General features: G+C 43.5%; 1 protein-coding gene across 1 annotated transcript in view; it reads right to left on the bottom strand.

The window, feature by feature from the left end:
- The window catches only part of LOC141105646 (alpha-2-macroglobulin-like), a 267,675-nt gene that overhangs the window by 55,004 nt on the left and 193,931 nt on the right, over positions 1 to 18,740 (bottom strand). The gene's annotated exons all lie outside the window — the stretch shown is intronic.

Here is an 18,740-nt window from a genome sequence, read left to right as displayed (position 1 = left end):
CTTGGTCGAGTGGATGACCAAGCCGTCCTCATCCTCCTCATCCTCTCTCACCCATGCCCAGGGTACTTTGTCTGGCAAAGCAGCGGCCTCTTCCCTCGGCTCAATGTCATCAGTGGCTCATTCCCTAGCCCCACCATGTCCTCCTGAGGAGTCCCTCGAACTGTTTGACCACAGTGTTGGGTACATGCTCCAGGAGGATGCCCAGCGTTTGGAAGGCTCTGATGATGATACTGAGCTCGATGAAGGCAGTAACACGAGCACGGACAGAGGGGGTGCCCAAGAAGGACAGCAATCTGGCAGTCATGCTCCCTCTGCTGCAGCATACTGCCAGGTTTGCTCCAGTGAGGAGGAGGGAGGGGATGATGAGGTCACTGACTCAACGTGGGTGCCTGATAGGAGAGAGGAGGAGGAGGAGGAGGCGGCACATCACCAACGAGGCAGGATGCCCTCCAGGGGCCAGCCTAAGGGCAGCACATTGACTGCATCACACAGCAAAGCTCCACATGTGCAGGGCGCTGCAGTCTCTGCGCGTTATTCAAAAAGTTCTTTGGTGTGGGCCTTTTTTGAGACGAGTGCATCAGATCGCACCGCTGCTATTTGCAACATATGTCTCAAGCGTATCTCGCGTGGCCAAAACATCTCCCGCTTGGGTACCACATGCTTGACCAGACATATGTTGACCTGCCATGCAGTTCGTTGGCAAGCGTATCTAAAAGACCCACACCAAAGAACAAAGAGGACCTCTGCTTGCTCCTCATCAGCTGAGATTTCCAACCCCACTAGACCTTCAGTCCTCTCTGAGACCTGCACTGAGAGGAATGAAGGTGTAGAATTAGGTGTGTCACAGCCACGTACTTGTGGGCAATCTGATTTTGGTACACCGACGTCAGATTGTACCAGGCAAATTTCCCTGCCCCAGCTGCTGCACCGCCGAAAGAAGTTTGCTCCCAGCCATCCACATGCCCAGCGGTTGAATGCTAGCTTGGCAAAATTGCTAGCACTTCAACTGCTGCCTTTTCAGTTGGTAGACTCTGCCCCCTTCCGTGAGTTTGTGGAATGTGCGGTTCCTCAGTGGCAGGTACCCAAACGCCACTTTTTCTCATGGAAGGCGATTCCGGCTCTCTACCAGCATGTGGAAGGCAATGTCCATGCCTCGCTGGACAGGGCGGTCAGCGGTAAGGTGCATATTACCGCTGACTCATGGTCCAGCAGGCATGGACAGGGACGTTACCTAAGTTTCACGGCGCATTGGGTGACTCTGCTGGCAGCTGGGAAGGATGCAGGACAAGGTGCAGTAGTGTTGGAGGTTGTTCCGCCACCACGCCTCCAAAATGCTAATGATTGTGACACACCTCTCTCCTCCACCCCCTCCTCTTCTTCTTCCTCCATGGCCTCTTCCTCGGAACCAGCGGTGCTCCGTAGTCGTACAAGGGGTTACGCAAGTACGCAGGCCAAAAGATGCCATGCGGTGCTTGAGCTGGTGTGCTTGGGGGACAGGAGCCACACTGGGGCAGAGGTTCTGTCAGCTCTGCAGGGGCAGGTTCAGAGGTGGTTGACGCCACGCCAACTTAAGGCAGGAATGGTGGTTTGCGACAATGGCACCAACCTCCTCTCTGCCCTCCGACAGGGACAAATGACCCATGTGCCCTGTTTGGCTCACGTCCTTAACTTGGTGGTGCAGCGGTTCTTGGGCAGGTACCCGGGCTTACAGGATGTCCTGAGGCAGGCCAGGAAAGTCTGCGTGCATTTCCGCCGGTCATATAATGCCAGTGCTCGGCTGACGGACCTCCAAAAGGAGTTTAACCTGCCCAAGAACCGCCTAATCTGTGACATGCCCACCAGGTGGAACTCAACGTTGGCCATGCTGCAGCGGCTGCACACGCAGCAGAGGGCCATCAATGAGTACCTGTGCGACTATGGCACCAGGACAGGGTCAGGGGAGCTTGTTTTTTTTTCCCCACGCCAGTGGGCCATGATCAGGGATGCATGCACTGTCCTGTCACCATTTGAGGAGGCCACGAGGATGGTGAGCAGTGACAGTGCATGCATCAGTGACACTGTCCCCCTTGTCCACCTGTTGGAGCACACGCTGCGTGCAATAATGGACAGGGCACTTGAGGCAGAACAGAGGCAGGAAGAGGAGGACTTCCTTAGCTCTCAAGGCCCCCTTTATCCAGACAGTGTTCCTGCGTGCCCGCCGATCACACAGGAAGAGGACGAGGAGGAAGAGGAGGAGGAGGAGGAGGAAGATTGTGTCAGTATGGAGGTGGAGCCTGGCACCCAGCATCAGCAGCAGTCTTTAAGGGATCAGTCCCAAGAAACACATGGACTTGTACGTGGCTGGGAGGAGGTGGCTGCGGACCATGTCGTCCTTAGTGATCCAGAGGACTCCGGACCGAATGCCTCAGCAAACCTACGCTGCATGGCCTCCCTGATCCTGCAAAGCCTGCGTAAGGATCCTCAAATTCGTGGTATCAAGGAGAAGGACCAATACTGGCTGGCAACCCTCCTTGATCCACGTTACAAGGGTAAGGTTGCGGACCTTATCTTGCCATCGCAGAGGGAGCAGAGGATGAAACATCTTCGGGAGGCCTTTCAGAAAGGTCTGTGCAACGCGTTCCCAGAGACTGGGAGGTTACAAACTCCTGTTTCTGGACAACGTGTTGCTGAGGCTTCGGTCAGTCAAAGAAGGAGCGGTGGAGAAGGTGGCCGTCTGACCGATGCGTTCAGACAATTTTTTGGTCCGCAGCCCCAAGGTATGATCGGTTCCAGCAACCATCGCCAGCGTCTGTTTTACATGGTGCAGGAATACCTAGGGGCAAGATCAGACTTGGACACCTTTCCCACCGAAAATCCTCTGGGTTACTGGGTCTTGAGGATGGATCACTGGCCAGAGCTTGCACAGTATGCAATTGAGCTACTGGCCTGTCCTGCATCCAGCGTTCTTTCAGAACGCACATTCAGTGCTGCTGGAGGCGTGGTAACCGATCACAGGGTGCGTCTGTCCACTGACTCGGTCGATCGACTGACCTTCATAAAAATGAATGAGTCTTGGATCACCACCAGCTACCAAGCACCTGATGCTGATGTAACCGAATATTTTTTTTTGAAATCTCAGATCCCTTCAAAGACTGCCTATGCTGATGCTGAGTGACTATCCCTGAGTAATTATCCTCTTCCTCCTCAATCATCACGCTGATAGCTTGTAAGAACATTTTTGGTTCTGGGCGCCACCACCAGTGCCTAAGGCACAATTTTTCAGCCCCTGTTTAACAGGGGCGTGTGATTACAATTTTTGATGTAATACTTTGCAGCAGGGCTCGTTCCTGCATTCCAACTAGAGTGTCTGTGAGCGGTTGCAGTGTTGTGGCACCAGCACCAGTGCCTAAGGCCCATTTTTTCTGCCCCTGTTTAACAGGGGCGTGTAATTACAATTTTTGATGTAATACTTTGCAGCAGGGCTCGTTCCTGCATTCCAACTAGAGTGTCTGTGAGGGGTTGCAGTGTTGTGGCACCAGCACCAGTGCCTAAGGCCCATTTTTTCTGCCCCTGTTTAACAGGGGCATGTAATTACAATTTTTGATGCAATACTTTGCAGCAGGGCTCGTTCCTGCATTCCAACTAGAGTGTCTGTGAGGGGTTGCAGTGTTGTGGCACCAGCACCAGTGCCTAAGGCCCAATTTTTCAGCCCTTGTTTAACAGGGGCGTGTAATTACAATTTTTGATGCAATACTTTGCAGCAGGGCTCGTTCCTGCATTCCAACTAGAGTGTCTGTGAGGGGTTGCAGTGTTGTGGCACCAGCACCGGTGCCTAAGGCCCAATTTTTCAGCCCTTGTTTAACAGGGGCGTGTAATTACAATTTTTGATGCAATACTTTGCAGCAGGGCTCGTTCCTGCATTCCAACTAGAGTGTCTGTGAGGGGTTGCAGTGTTGTGGCACCAGCACCAGTGCCTAAGGCCTAATTTTTCAGCTCCTGTTCAACAGGGGCATGTAATTACAATTCTTGATCTAATATTTCACAGCAGAGCCCTGTGAGGGCTTACAGTGTTGTGGCCACAGCAACACCTAAGGCCCAAATTTCTGCTGAGTATATAGGGCAGGACCCTACTTTCAAACAACTAACTTACAAACGACTCCTACTTGCAAACGGAAGGAGACAACAGGAAGTGAGATGAAATCTACCCCTAGGAAGGGAAATTCTCTCCTGTAAGAGTTAATATGGGAAAAACATTTCTCCTTTCCACTGATGCTTTCCAATCCTTGTTCCACAAAAAAACCCAAATTTTCAAAAAACATTTTTCATTGGGACAAAAAGTGAGGTGAAATCTTCTGAAGAGGAGGAAAGACAGCAAAACAAATGTCACAGGGGTGATAACCCTTCCCTATGTTTTCCAAAAAGCTTAAAAAAGATTTTTTGGCTGGAGCTAAACACGTTAAAAATGTACCTGTTCAAAATTACAAAGAGATTCTACTTAACAACAAACCTACAGTCCCTGTCTTGTTTGCACCGCCTGTATACTGCTGTTCAGAGTATATAGGGCCTGGTGGCCCCACACCTTTCCTTATTTTAATTTGGGTGCGGGGTTCCCCTTAATATCCATACAAGACCCAAAGGGCCTGGTAATGGACTGGGGGGTACCCATGCCGTTTGTCTCACTGATTTTCATCCATATTGCCAGGACCCAACATTACATTAAACCCGCAAGCAGTTTTAAATGAGATTTTTTCCTTTAAAAATTACATTTGGTGCAGGGAATGTTCTAAACACGGGAAACACGCGTCACTTTACAGGCATACTATAGACACCCCTCAGGTACGATATTTAAAGGAATATTTCACTTTTTTTTTTTTTACTTTAAGCATCATTATAATCACTGCTCCCGAAAAAACGGCCGTTTTTAAAAGTTTTTTTTGCATTGATACATGTCCCCTGGGGTAGGACCCGGGTCCCCAAACCCTTTTTAGGACAATACCATGCAAATTAGCCTTTAAAATGAGCACTTTTGATTTCGAACGTTCGAGTCCCATAGACGTCAATGGGGTTCTAACGTTCGTGCGAACTTTCGGTCCGTTCGCAGGTTCTGGTGCGAACCGAACCGGGGGGTGTTCGGCTCATCCCTAGTTCTGATGTATTGGGCCATGGGTTCGAGTATAAGGGCAAATAATAAGGGAGATAATGGGCAACCCTGTCTGGTACCTCTTTCGATATTAAAGGCTTCAGATTTGTATCCAGCATATTTTATATAGGCTTTGGGTTTATTATATAATGCTTTGATCCATGTTAAAAAGTGGGGTCCAAAACCCCATTTTTGTAATGAATATTGCATATATTGCCAGGATACTGTGTCAAATGCCCTCTTAATATCGAGAGATAGAAAACATAAAGGGATTTTCCATTTTTTAGCAATATGTGCCAATAACACTGCCCTGCGTATATTATCGCCTGCCTGTCTATTTGGCATGAAGCCTATTTGATCTCTATGTATTAATATTCCTATAATGCTATTGAGGCGTTTTGCTATTATTTTTGCTAATAATTTAATATCGAGGTTTAACAGAGAGATAGGCCGATAATTCACACAGGAAGTATCATCAGAAAGGGGTTTTGGGATCATACAAACAATTGCCATTAGTGTTTCTTGCCGAAAAGAATGTCCATCTAGAAGTTTGTTAAAAGTTTCAGTGAGAATGGGAGAGAGTATTTCTGAGAATGTTTTATAGTATAAAGCCGAGTAGCCGTCTGGGCCTGGTCTTTTGTTAAGTTTTAGGTCTTTTATGGCGTTAGCAACTTCATCTATAGTTATAGGCTCATCCAAACTGCTTTTTTGATTCTGAGATAACTCAGGTAAGGTTATTTTTGAGAAGAAGGATTCGGCTTCTGTAGGTTTAAATTCATTGTTTGTCTTGTATAAAGTTGCGAGATGTGAGTGAAATTTATGGACTATTTTAACTGGATTACAAGTGTAAACATTTTTTGATAATTTCAAACGTATTGGTTTGAAAGATTTGTTAGTTGAATTTAATGCCCGAGCCAAATATGTACCTGGTTTGTTTGTATTCATGTAGAAATTGTGTTTGGAGCGTTTGAGGGATTTATCAACTGACTCACTGAGTGAGAAATAGATCGTATTCCAATCTAGATTTTTCCAGATGGGATTTTGTACTCTGAGATGGATTATCTTGAAATGATATGTAGGCTGCATTAAAATTGAGTTCTAGTTTTTTTGCTAGATTTTTGTGTTCCCGTTTAAATAGTGCCATTTGTCTTTGTATTGTACCACGCAAGACAGGCTTATGAGCTTCCCACAGTGTTATTGGGGAGATGTCTGTTGTATTATTAATTGATATGTATTCCTTTAAAGCTTGTTCAATGGCCATCTGATGTAGTGGGTGTTTGAGCATTATGTCCGGTAAGTACCATGTTGGGTCATGCGCTTTTGGTATGGCTGAGGCTATAGTAGTGTATACTGCATTATGGTCAGACCACGGAATCGGAATTATATCTGATGCAATAATTTCTGGTATCATTCCTATTGTTAGAAAAATATGATCTATTCTGGTGAAGGTTTGATGAGGGTGCGAGAAATAAGTGAATTTCTTTTTCATTGGGTTACTTTCTCTCCATGAATCTACCAGATTGTATTTGGAAAGAAGTTGAGAAAAAGGTAATCTAGAGGTTATTTTGGATGGTGTAAAAGGTGATTTATCTAGAAATGGGAGGAGGACCTGGTTCGAATCCCCACACATTATCACTGTTCCTATTTTGTGTGTATTAATCACTTGTAATATATGTGAGAGGACTGGTGTAGGTTGTTTGTTAGGAGCGTAGTAGGAAATCACTGTGATTGCTGTATCCATTATATAACCCATGAGTATCAGGTATCTACCTTCTGGGTCTTTAATTTCTGATGATAAGGTGAATGGTGTGGATCGGTGAAATGCAATTAGAGTTCCCCTTTGCTTGGTACAGGCAGAAGCCGTGTAAATTTTTGATAAAAAGGAGAAATATATTTTGGAGTAGAATCTTTGGTGAAGTGTGTTTCTTGGAGGCATACTATGTGAGCCTTCTTGTTATGGAAAGTACGGAAGGCTTTGGTCCTTTTTTGAGGGACATTTATTCCCTGAACATACAGGGAAAGTATATTCAGTGGTGCCATGGCAATAGATCAAATAGTTTTGACTTACTTTTTGTTATGCAGTGCTGACTGCGCAGATAAACCTGTGTGGACTGAAGAGATGAATAGATAGAAAAGAAACCAGTGAATTCTGGAGTAAAAAGTAAACAAAAAACATATGAGATTAGATGATACATTGTATAAATTATTTTTTGCAAGTAATCACAATTTACCCGTGAAAGAGAATAAATATCTCTCTCAGGGGAATAAGTGCCTTCGTCACACTCCCACATAATATGGTTGGAAGAATGAGGAGGGCTAATGGGGGTACACGGATCTTCCGCTTACAGGAGAGAAGTGCTATGTCAAAAGACATCAAAATGATGTTTCATTAATTGGAGTGCAGAATATAGTTTTTGTTGAAATTATTTATTCCAGGGTGGTTGTATATGGTTAGTCTTGCCCTAGGCTAAATAATTCAGTTAGAAAGGTACTGTTAATAACTTTGGTATTGATGAAGATAGTTTGAATTATTTGGGGATTTTAACCCTTTTAGAGTAAACAATTACATATTTTATTCATATGTAACTGTTTAGATATGTTAACTCATAAAATTGAGGTTGTATTGCTTCAGATTAGAATAAACAAAAACATAATTCTAGGAACTAGTTAGGTAATAATATATTTGTTTTAAGAAAAGAAAGAAAAAGCTTCCATTACTTCTGGATTATTGAACATATTTGTCCTAAAAAGTAATAAATCTATTGTTATTACCTGATAATATATAACTGAACAAGAATTTCCTTATTTCACTTATATATTCTAAGGCTATATGAATCAGAAGTAATAAGAAATATAACTGGAATGTAACATGATCCCACACAGTGTGTGACTATCAGAATGCAGTTACATTCAGTTATAAATATAGGTTTTTTATAGAGAACCATCTCTTAGTATAATAAATGAAGAGATATCAGGAATTAGGATGTCAGTCCATTGAATCTTCTTGGTCCATGGATGATGTGGCATAACGGCCTCTTTTGTGAGAATGATGATTCCCATTTTGTTCTGAAATTTTCTGGGTGCTGCCTGAAGGTGAAGATGACGCCATTCTTCTGCGTGTGGGAGTGTTGCTGCTTGTGGGTTCTGTCAGATTTAATTTTAAAAGGGTTTGTTGTAGTTCATCTGCTGATCTGCTTCTGTAAATTGTACCTTGGTAGTTAAATCTGACTGAAAAGGGGAAGCCCCATTGATACATAATGTTGTGGCGTTGCAGTTCCATTAGTTGGGGTTTCATGGATCGTCTTTTAGTAATAGTAAGTTGGGATAGGTCAGCAAAAATTTGATAATTGTGTCCTTGAAAATTAAGTTCCTTTTTTTGTCTTGCAGCAATTAGTATTTGTTCTTTCGTTCTGTAATAATGAAATTTTGTGATTATATCACGTGGGGGTCCATCTTTCTTTTTGGCTGTGAGGGCTCTGTGTACTCTGTCCAGTTCTAAACGTTCAATAGGGATATCTGGCTTTAGTTCTTGTAATAGAGCAGTAATAGTAGATTGCAGGTCTGTCACAGTTTCAGGTATTCCCCTTATGCGCAAGTTTGAACGTCTGGCTCTATTTTCGTAATCTTCGAGCTTAGTTTGAAGTATTAAATTCTCTTTTTTTAATTGTTCCAATTCTGTTATATTTTCTTGGGTTGTAATTTCAATTTCATCCATTTTTATTTCTAAGGCTGCGGTGCGGTTTCCCAGCTCTCTTATTTCTTTGGTTAGGCTTTTTGTTATTTGGTCTGAGGTTTGTTTTAAAGCCTTATGAAGCATCTTTTCAAATTGTAATAATATTACTGGGGATACTGAGGAGGCTTGTGGAGAAGTTTGTGAGAGGATTTGTTCTGTATCTGACTCAAATGGAGAGTCTTGCTGTGACATTTTCTGTCTGTGAGAGCGCCCTGATGCTGTATATTGTGAGGTGACTGGAGCTGCTTCAGCTGCAGTGATTGCCTGTGAGCTCTTTGTGAGGTGATTTTTATTTCTGCCACGGTTTCCTCCCAGTACCATATTTCCTGCCCAATCTTTCACAGTTTGTTCCCTGGGGCAAAAAGGTTCAAATGGATACCTTTTGAGCCTGCAGGCTCCGCTTTGTCCTTCTCTTCTCTCCTCAGCGGTGTGGAGCTCTAACAATGCATGTCTGCTCCGCTAGGCTCCGCCCCACACCTCATGAAGGTAAGATTTTAATCCTTTAATATCACATTTTAGTGTATTTAATGTTTGCTAATGTATTGTATTTCTTTCCTCATTCCCTAATGACCATGATTGTAATATGCTGTGAATGTCCCCTTTGTTCTCATGCATGCTGGATTTTTATGTAGTTATTTTTTTGTCCTTCATACATATTTGCCTTCACTTACCTCCCCAGCATGCTCTCCTGGCCCTATATTCACCTCATGTAGTCACTTAACAATGTATTTTATCAGCTCCATAGTAGTGCTTTACCCCAAACACCCCCTAAAATGTTTTGAAATGTGATTTGTGCTTTAAATTCAGGCAGAGTGCCAGAGGCTTTTTTTGGGGGGTCCACAAATCATTTTTAACCCTGATACCAATTCTCTATCTATCCTCAATCCTCTATCTGCTGACTTTGCCAAACCCATACACACTATACTCATCTCTTTAGTGGTCATATTTATGGATGAATTCCCCAAAGCATGTAGTGCAAGGGCCTGCCTGTATACTTTCAAATGGTACTGTTTAAAGTTTTTGTATACTATTATTATCTTGATAGGTAATAGCAGACTGTCCAAATGTCCTCAAATGTGTACAATGTGTATTTATATCTTTGTATTATGACACTTCTTACCTGTCCAGTGGTCTGCCAATAGTGTAACTAAGGAGGGGCTGTTCCAAGTAATACCCATTATTTAGGCATTCATCTCTCAATGAAGTGAAGAGGGTTACCTGTCCAAGATTTCCACACACCCCATAATGTTAGAAATGGCCCATGAGAGGGGGCGGGGGAGAGGGAATATGATAGGTGTGCCTTATACTTTGGCCTTGTTAAATTCCCCTTAATAAATGCTATCTAGAGGTTGCCCCATAATGTATGTGTCTAATCTGCTTGCCATGTTTCAGAGTAAAAATAGTAATGTTTATTGTTTTTTCCTCAACAGTTTCCTTCCACGCCACAGGAATGGCAGACTGTGGCCTCTCACTTTGCCCAGCGGGGCTATTATTATCTTGATAGGTAATAGCAGAAAGTCCAAATGTGCTCAAATGTGTACAGTGTGTATTTATATCTTTGTATTATGACACTTCTTACCTGTCCAGTGGGCTGCCAATAGTGTAACTAAGGAGGGGCTGTTCAAAGTAATACCCATTATTTAGGCATTCATCTCTCAATGAAGTGGAGAGGGATACATGTCCAAGAGCTCCCCCCCTATAATGTTAGAAATGGCCCAGGAGAGGGGGGGGTATGATAGGTGTACCTTCTACTTTGTTGTTTAAAAATTCCCATAAATAAATGTTATCTTGATGTTACATATAGTTACATTGTTACATAGTAGATGAGGTTGAAAAAAGACACAAGTCCATCAAGTCCAACCTATGTGTGTGATTATATGTCAGTATTACATTGTACATCCCTGTATGTTGTGGTCATTTCTTGAAGCTATCAATGCTCCCTGCTGAGACCACCGCCTGTGGAAGGGAATTCCACATCCTTGCCGCTCTTACAGTAAAGAACCCTCTACGTACTTTAAGGTTAAACCTCTTTTCTTCTAATTTTAGTGAGTGGCCACGAGTCTTGTTAAACTCCCTTCCGTGAAAAAGTTTTATCCCTATTGTGAGGTCACCAGTACAGTATTTGTATATTGAAATCATATCCCCTCTCAAGCGTCTCTTCTCCAGAGAGAATAAGTTCAGTGCTCGCAACCTTTCCTCATAACTAAGATCCTCCAGACCCTTTATTAGCTTTGCTGCCCTTCTTTGTACTCGCTCCATTTCCAGTACATCCTTCCTGAGGACTGGTGCTCAGAACTGGACAGCATACTCCAGGTGCGGCCGGACCAGAGCCTTGTAGAGTGGGAGAATTATCGTTTTATCTCTGGAGTTGATCCCCTTTTTAATGCATGCCAATATTCTGTTTGCTTTGTTAGCAGAAGCTTGGCATTGCATGCCATTGCTGAGCCTATCATCTGCTAGTACCCCCAGGTCCTTTTCCATCCTAGATTCCCCAAGAGGTTCTCCCCCCAGTGTATAGATTGCATTCATATTTTTGCCACCCAAATGCATTATTTTACATTTTTCCACATTGAACCTCATTTGCCATGTAGTCGCCCACCCCATTAATTTGTTCAGGTCTTTTTGCAAGGTTTCCACATCCTGCGGAGAAGTTATTGCCCTGCCTAGTTTAGTATCATCTGCAAATACAGAGATTGAACTGTTTATCCCATCCTCCAGATCGTTTATGAACAAATTAAATAGGATTGGTCCCAGCACAGAACCCTGGGGAACCCCACTACCCACCCCTGACCATTCTGAGTACTCCCCATTTATCACCACCCTCTGAACTCGCCCTTGTAGCCAGTTTTCAATCCATGTACTCACCCTATGGTCCATGCCAACGGACCTTATTTTGTACAGTAAACGTTTATGGGGAACTGTGTCAAATGCTTTTGCAAAATCCAGATACACCACGTCTACGGGCCTTCCTTTATCTAGATGGCAACTCACCTCCTCATAGAAGGTTAATAAATTGGTTTGGCAAGAATGATTCTTCATGAATCCATGCTGATTACTGCTAATGATACCGTTCTTATTACTAAAATCTTGTATATAGTCCCTTATAATCCCCTCCAAGAGTTTACATACTATTGATGTTAGGCTAACTGGTCTGTAATTCCCAAAGATGTATTTTGGGCCCTTTTTAAATATTGGCGGTACATTGGCTTTTCTCCAATCAGCTGGTACCATTCCAGTCAGTAGACTATCTGTAAAAATTAGGAACAACGGTCTGGCAATCACTTGACTGAGTTCCCTAAGTACCCTCGGATGCAAGCCATCTGGTCCCGGTGATTTATTAATGTTAAGTTTCTCAAGTCTAATTTTAATTCTGTCCTCTGTTAACCATGGAGGTGCTTCCTGTGTTGTATCATGAGGATAAACACTGCAGTTTTGGTTACTGAAGCCCCCCGATTCACTCATGAAGACTGAGGAGAATATGGTTTGTCCTCCCTTTTTTACTGTTTACATACTTAAAGAATTTCTTGGGATTTTTTTTTGCTCTCCTCCGCTGTGTATCTTTCATGTTCTATCTTAGCCATCCTAATTGCACCCTTACATTTCTTGTTGCATTCTTTATAAAGTCTGAATGCTGAGGATGATCCCTCAACCCTGTATTTTTTGAAGGCCTTCTCCTTTGCTCTTATATGCATTTTTACATTGGAGTTAAGCCATCCAGGACTTTTGTTCGCTCTTTTAAATGTATTACCCAATGGGATACATTGGCTAATGCCCTTATTTAATATGCTCTTAAAGCAAACCCATCTCTCCTCCGTATTCTTTGTTCCTAATATTTTATCCCAATTTATGCCTTTTAGTAAGGTTTGTAGTTTAGGGAAGTTGGCTCTTTTGAAATTCAGTGTCTTTGTATTCCCTTTATGTTTCCTATTTGTGTGATTTATACTGAAACTAATTGACCTGTGATCGCTGTTACCTAAATTGCCCCGTATTTCCACATCCGTGATCAGGTCTGTATTGTTGGTAATCAGTAGATCCAGTAATGTTTTATTTCTAGTTGGTGCATCTACCATCTGACCCATAAAATTGTCCTGCAAGACATTAAGGAACTGGCGAGCCTTAAATGAATGCGCGGTTCCCTCTGCCCAGTCTACGTCTGGATAATTAAAATCCCCCATTATGATAACACTTCCCATCTTTGCTGCTAATCCAATTTGTGATAGGAGATCCGTCTCCACTTCCTCCCTCAGGTTAGGGGGCCTATAGCATACTCCCAGTATTATTTTCCCCTTAGCTTCATCCCTTTGGAGCTCTACCCATAAGAATTCCACCTCCTCTCTAGCTCCCTCAGTGATGTAATCTCTCACATTCACTTGTACATTATTCTTGATTTATAGGCATACCCCTCCCCCTTTTTAACCCTCTCTATCCTTGTGGTATAGGGTATGCCCTTGAATGTTTGCCAGCCAATCATGAGAGCTGTTGAACCAGGTCCCTGAAATTCCCACAAAATCCAAATCCTCCTCGTACAACAGTACGTATGTTGGCCAAGAATGTTTGTGTCTAATCTGCTTTCCATGTTTTTATGTTCAAAAAGACAAATTTTTTTTTGGTTTCCTCAACAGTTTCCTTCCACGCCACAGGAATGGCAGACTGTGGCCTCCCACTTTGCCAAGCGGTGGGACTTTCCTAACTGCGGAGGGGCAATTGATGGGAAACACGTCCACATCATCCCACCACCCAACTCGGGGTTGTACTTTTATAATTATAAGAGGTTCAATAGTATTGTGATGTTGGCGATGGTGTCGGCTAATTATGAGTTCCTGTATGTGGATGTGGGGAAGAATGGCCGGATGTCCGATGATGGAGTCATCCAGAATGGCAGCTTGGACTTGCCACCTCCAGAAGACAATGTGGAAGGACTCCCATTTGTCTTCATCGGATGAAGCTTTTGTGCTGGGGGACCATCTTATGCGGCCATTCCCGATGAGGATCCTCACCCTGGACCAGAGGGTTTTTAGTTACTGGCTGGCCAGAGCCAGAAGAGTGGTGGAGAACATGTTTGGAATCATGGCTAGTTGGTTTCCGCCTATTTCTTACACCCATACATATGGCAGAGTATAAACCGAATCATATTATCCTGGCGTGCTGTGTTCTACATAACTTTTTACGGCAACATTCTGCCAGCTATGCTGGCTCAGTTGGGCCTGAGGCCGGAATTCAAAATGAACCAACCCTGACAGTGCTTGAAAGTGGCCGTCCTGGCTTGCCCCCCCTGAGTGCCCGCGATGTCCGGCTAAGATACCGTGAATTCTTTGCGGGTAGGGGGGCTATCAATATGCCAAACAATGTGTGAAACCTTTATCAAATAAAAAAAACATTAAGCAAATCTTTGGTGACATTTACTGCTTGTGTTTGTTTTAGCTGACCCTGACAGAAATGTGTTGAGTCCTGAAAATGGCGTGATTGTGTAACCTTATACAAAGCATTGTTGGGTGTTATTTACTAAAGGCAAAGACACTTTGCACTACAAGTGCACTTGAAACTGCACTTGTAGTGCAAAGTGGATTTGCCCTTAGGAAATAACACCCATTGTCACAAAAAGCAGCAATTGGTGCACCACAAAAGTGTTGTAGAGTTGAGACAATTATCCACACATTCTTGATTAACAATATTTTTAATACCAGCACAATCACATGTGCATTTAGAAAAGGTTTTTAAAACAAACCAACATGTTTGTTGTATAACAATTTTTGGGGTGGCTTAAGTAAAAGTAGAAATGTCCATTTAAGATAAAACAGGCATGTGTAAAACCAACAAGAAAGACACAAATCTTGAACTTACAAAGTTCACATTTGGTAGAACTTGAAGGCAATATCAGACATGAGTATTTAGGAACTGTGTTTGATATTGCGTTCAGATGGGGTGAAGTCAAATTTTGAAGATGCACACCAATTTACGAATGTCAACATGTGCTAGCTGCCATCACGGGGGATCAAGGGACGTGTTTTGGGGGAGCAACCCCTTCCTCTCAGCTACTTTATTATTGAGGAAGGGGTTGCACCCCCAAAACACATCCATTGATCTCCCGTGATGGCAGATAGCACATGTTGACACACTGTGTGCCTCTTCAAAATTTGGCTTTTCTACAATTCTTCAAAAAATTAAAAAATTGTAGCACACCATAAAAGAAAGGGATTTGGAGGGGTTTTAAACTCTCCCCAAAACATCAATGATGTTCTTATTTTTTTTAATAACATCATTGATGTTTTTCATGATGTTTTCCAATGCAACATTACACTCCATGATCTCCCCGATCAGGATCTGGGCGCTTTCAGAGGTGAAAGGATCTGGATCCACAACATCACGATCACCTAAAAAGAGAGAAACCAAAAAAAAAAAACAGGTATTATAAATATGCCAGCATCCATCTTTTACCTGAGCCTGTGGTCGCAGACACTCACCTGTTGTGGTGACTAGTTCCACCACGTTTTCCTCCTCCTGCTCTTCTTGTGTTTGGGGTGTTTCCCCTTCTTCCAGAGGTGGGGATCTCTGGTCTTCTCGGATGAGGGGTGTCCTCCGAGTCTTTTCTCCCCTATGTGAAACAAAAATGGTATACTTAGCACACAGATATTTGAGGGAAGAACTATAAATATGAAACATTGTTTGGAAGTGGGGTACAATTGTCTATTTTGGCAGACTTCCAAGATGTAGCATTTTTATTGTCCTTCGTCAAACTTGAATACTTTACCTGTCTTGTACAAGCTTCACAGATGGAGACACCCCTATAGTATACACTGGAGCACCTGTGTGGGACCCCCTAATAAAAAGGGTGTTCTTGTGTCCCACACTAGTGCTCCAGCGTCCAGATGTGAAAACTGCTGCTGAGTGTCCTCTCCTTGCACAGAATCTAGTTTGCATTTCATTCTAGTAACAAACACATCTACACAACCAAATTAGTTTCATACAAGTAGGCCCTAAAACGTGATCAAATGCATATGGCCAAAACAATGGTGTTTTATAGGCCGAAATAAAAATGTTTGACACGAATGAATAATGTGCCCATGAACATGAAAGTTGCCATTTTAAACTGTACAACAGTTCCTAAAAGCACATGGAGCAGCACGAACATAATAAACACAAAAAGAATATGAACACAGCACAACTACTTACTTTTTTGCAGCACTCTCCAGATCTTTCTGTACTGCTCATGTTCTCTTAATTTGAGGTCCGACCACCACTTCCTGAGCTGATCTTTCGATCGATGTACCCCGAAATTGCGGTGCAGACTCTTGACTACTTTCGCCATTATCTTGGCCTTTCGGACATTGGGGTTGGGGTAAGGTCCATACTTCCCATCATAGTCGGCCTTCTTCAGGATGTTGACCATCTCCAACATCTCCCCAAAGGACATATTTGAGGCCTTAAATCTTCTCCTTCTGGATCCAGATGTTTCCGGATCCAGGCTTTCCTCCTCCTCGTTGCTATAATTAGCACGCACCTGTTGTGTCTCCGCCATGTGCTCTTCCCCCACTGCGCCGAATGAAAAGGGGTGGGGAATAGACTAGAAAGAACGTCAGGGGCGGGCAGAGTTACACGCATGCGCAGTGTGTATAAAGCGTAACACGCGTGCGTAGTACATATGATCTGTGAGCGGAGGAAGGAGTATCAGAGGCGCCGATCGTAATAACGAAGGTAAGAGCCAAACTTGGGCCTATACTGCTTCTAGATTGAGGCCTATATTGTAACAAGATTAGGAGAGTTTTGCCTGACATTAGGGTTTGTCTTGTGTTGTGTCTTGCAGTGAAAATGGATATCTTGAAAGATAACGACTTTATGGCAATCTTCATTGATATGTTCAGGGAGCTGCCTTGTCTGTGGCAGATAAACCACCCACATTATAAGAACCAAACAAAGAGGAAGGCAGCACTGGATCAATTGCTGGAATTTGTGAAGACGGTGGTCCCCACGGCAGACATGACCTATTTGAAGATCCTAATTGGTGGCCTGAGGAGTACATATCTAAGGGAGCACAAGAAGGTCCAGGATTCCCAGAGATCCGGAGCAGCAGATGACATCTATGTCCCCAGGATGAGGTACTATGACAGGCTGCATTTTCTGGCAGGTCAGACTGAACCCAGGTCATCACTCTCCAGTCTTCCTTCCACGCTTCCTTCCACCCCAGCTGAGGCTTCTGACGCCCAACCTGGGCCCTCCAGGCAGCAACATGTGGAGGAGCCCAGACTGAGCCAGGTATAGCATTCCTCTATATATATTTCTGGTTGTCCAATCAATGATGTTAACTAGATGTTAGTTTGGAGTACTAATTTATGATTGTGATTGATGATGCAAAAACTAAAACCATGTCCCTTTTTCATACACAGGGAAGTCTCAGCCAGGAGGTGGCCGGGCCAAGAAGGCTGTCTGATATGCAGGTCCCTCCCCTACAACCGCAAAGACAAAGTGGCAGGAAAAGGAGTACCCTGGAGGAGGCTGCCGTAGGCCTCTTTTGGAAGGCTACAGAGGCCCTGAGAACCCCCCACACTGTGGAAGAGGACTTTGCTTGCATAACTGCCTGCAAAATGCTGCAGATGGAGGAGGGCCAACGACTCCTGTGTGAGTCCTTAATTTTGGAAGCGCTCAATAAGGAGTTGAAGGGCCAAATAACATCTGCTACCCACATTTGTGACCTCACACATGGTCCTCCTCCTCCTCCAGGTCCTACTACTCCTCCTCCTCCTCCTCCTCCAGGTCCTACTAGTCCTCCTCCTCCTCCAGGTCCTACTCCTCCTCCTGCCACATCTCCAACACCAGAGCCACAGCCAGGAAGGAAGCATGAAAAGAAGACCAGAAAGTGATGACCCTGGGTCCAGTCTGGTCTGGCAAAAGATGCAGCCTCTTGTAGTACCACAGCCTGGGGACACAGATGTCATCTGCTGCTTTCCGGATCTCTGGGACTTCTGGACCAGACTGCACTCCCTTATATATGGACTCCTCAGGCCACCAATTTTGGTGTTAAATAATTGATGTCTGCCCTGGGGGTCCAAGGCTTCGCTAATTTCAGCTGTTTCTCCAGCGTTGCCTCCCTCTTTGCTTGGTTCTGAGCTCTTAATAAAGGATTTTTTGTTTCAATTATACTCTCCTATGTGTTTTTTCCTTCAAAAAGGACAGTTTGTTTGTGAGGATTCAGGTACATTTCTATAGTACAATGTGAAATTAACAAGGGACACCAACACCAAACAATCTCCTTGAGATTAAATAATATAAGATATCAATGGTGTTGTGGTAACTTGACACACAAAACACACACAAAAATACTATGGAGTAAAAATAAAAATAAAATAAAACAAAGATCAGCCTTGAAAAAAATACAAACCTAAAACAAAAAAAAAAACAGCCTTTAAAAAAAATAAAAAAATAAAACAGCCCAAAAATAATTTTGTCAGATGTGACAAATCCAAATATATTGAGGGAGTCCTGATAAATAATAAAGAAAGAAGTTTGTGAGAAGTCTGTGTGAATATGAGCAGCAAAACTACTTAATTCTTCTCACATTATAAAGAAGAAGAGAGTGCGCTGTATTAAACCATTTTTTACATTGCACCGTGACGAAAGTGCTGTATCCATTGCGAACGCTAATTTTACCAGACCGAGCTGTTCCATCTCGGAATTTCTTCTGAGCATACGTGGCACTTTGTGCGTCGGAACTGGCCACACACGGTCGGAATTGACGCAATCGGATTTTGTTGTCGGAAAATTTTATAGCCTGCTCTCAAACTTTGTGTGTCGGAAAATCCGATGAAAAATGTCCGATGGAGCCCACACACGGTCGGAATGTCCAACAACACGCTCCGATCGGACATTTTCCATCGGAAAATCCGACCGTGTGTA

This window comes from Aquarana catesbeiana, linkage group LG08 (genome assembly GCF_042186555.1).
Source record: "Aquarana catesbeiana isolate 2022-GZ linkage group LG08, ASM4218655v1, whole genome shotgun sequence".
NCBI lineage: Eukaryota > Metazoa > Chordata > Amphibia > Anura > Ranidae > Aquarana > Aquarana catesbeiana.
The sequence above is the reverse complement of the archived record's forward strand: the minus strand, read 5'-3'. Positions and strand labels throughout refer to the sequence as shown.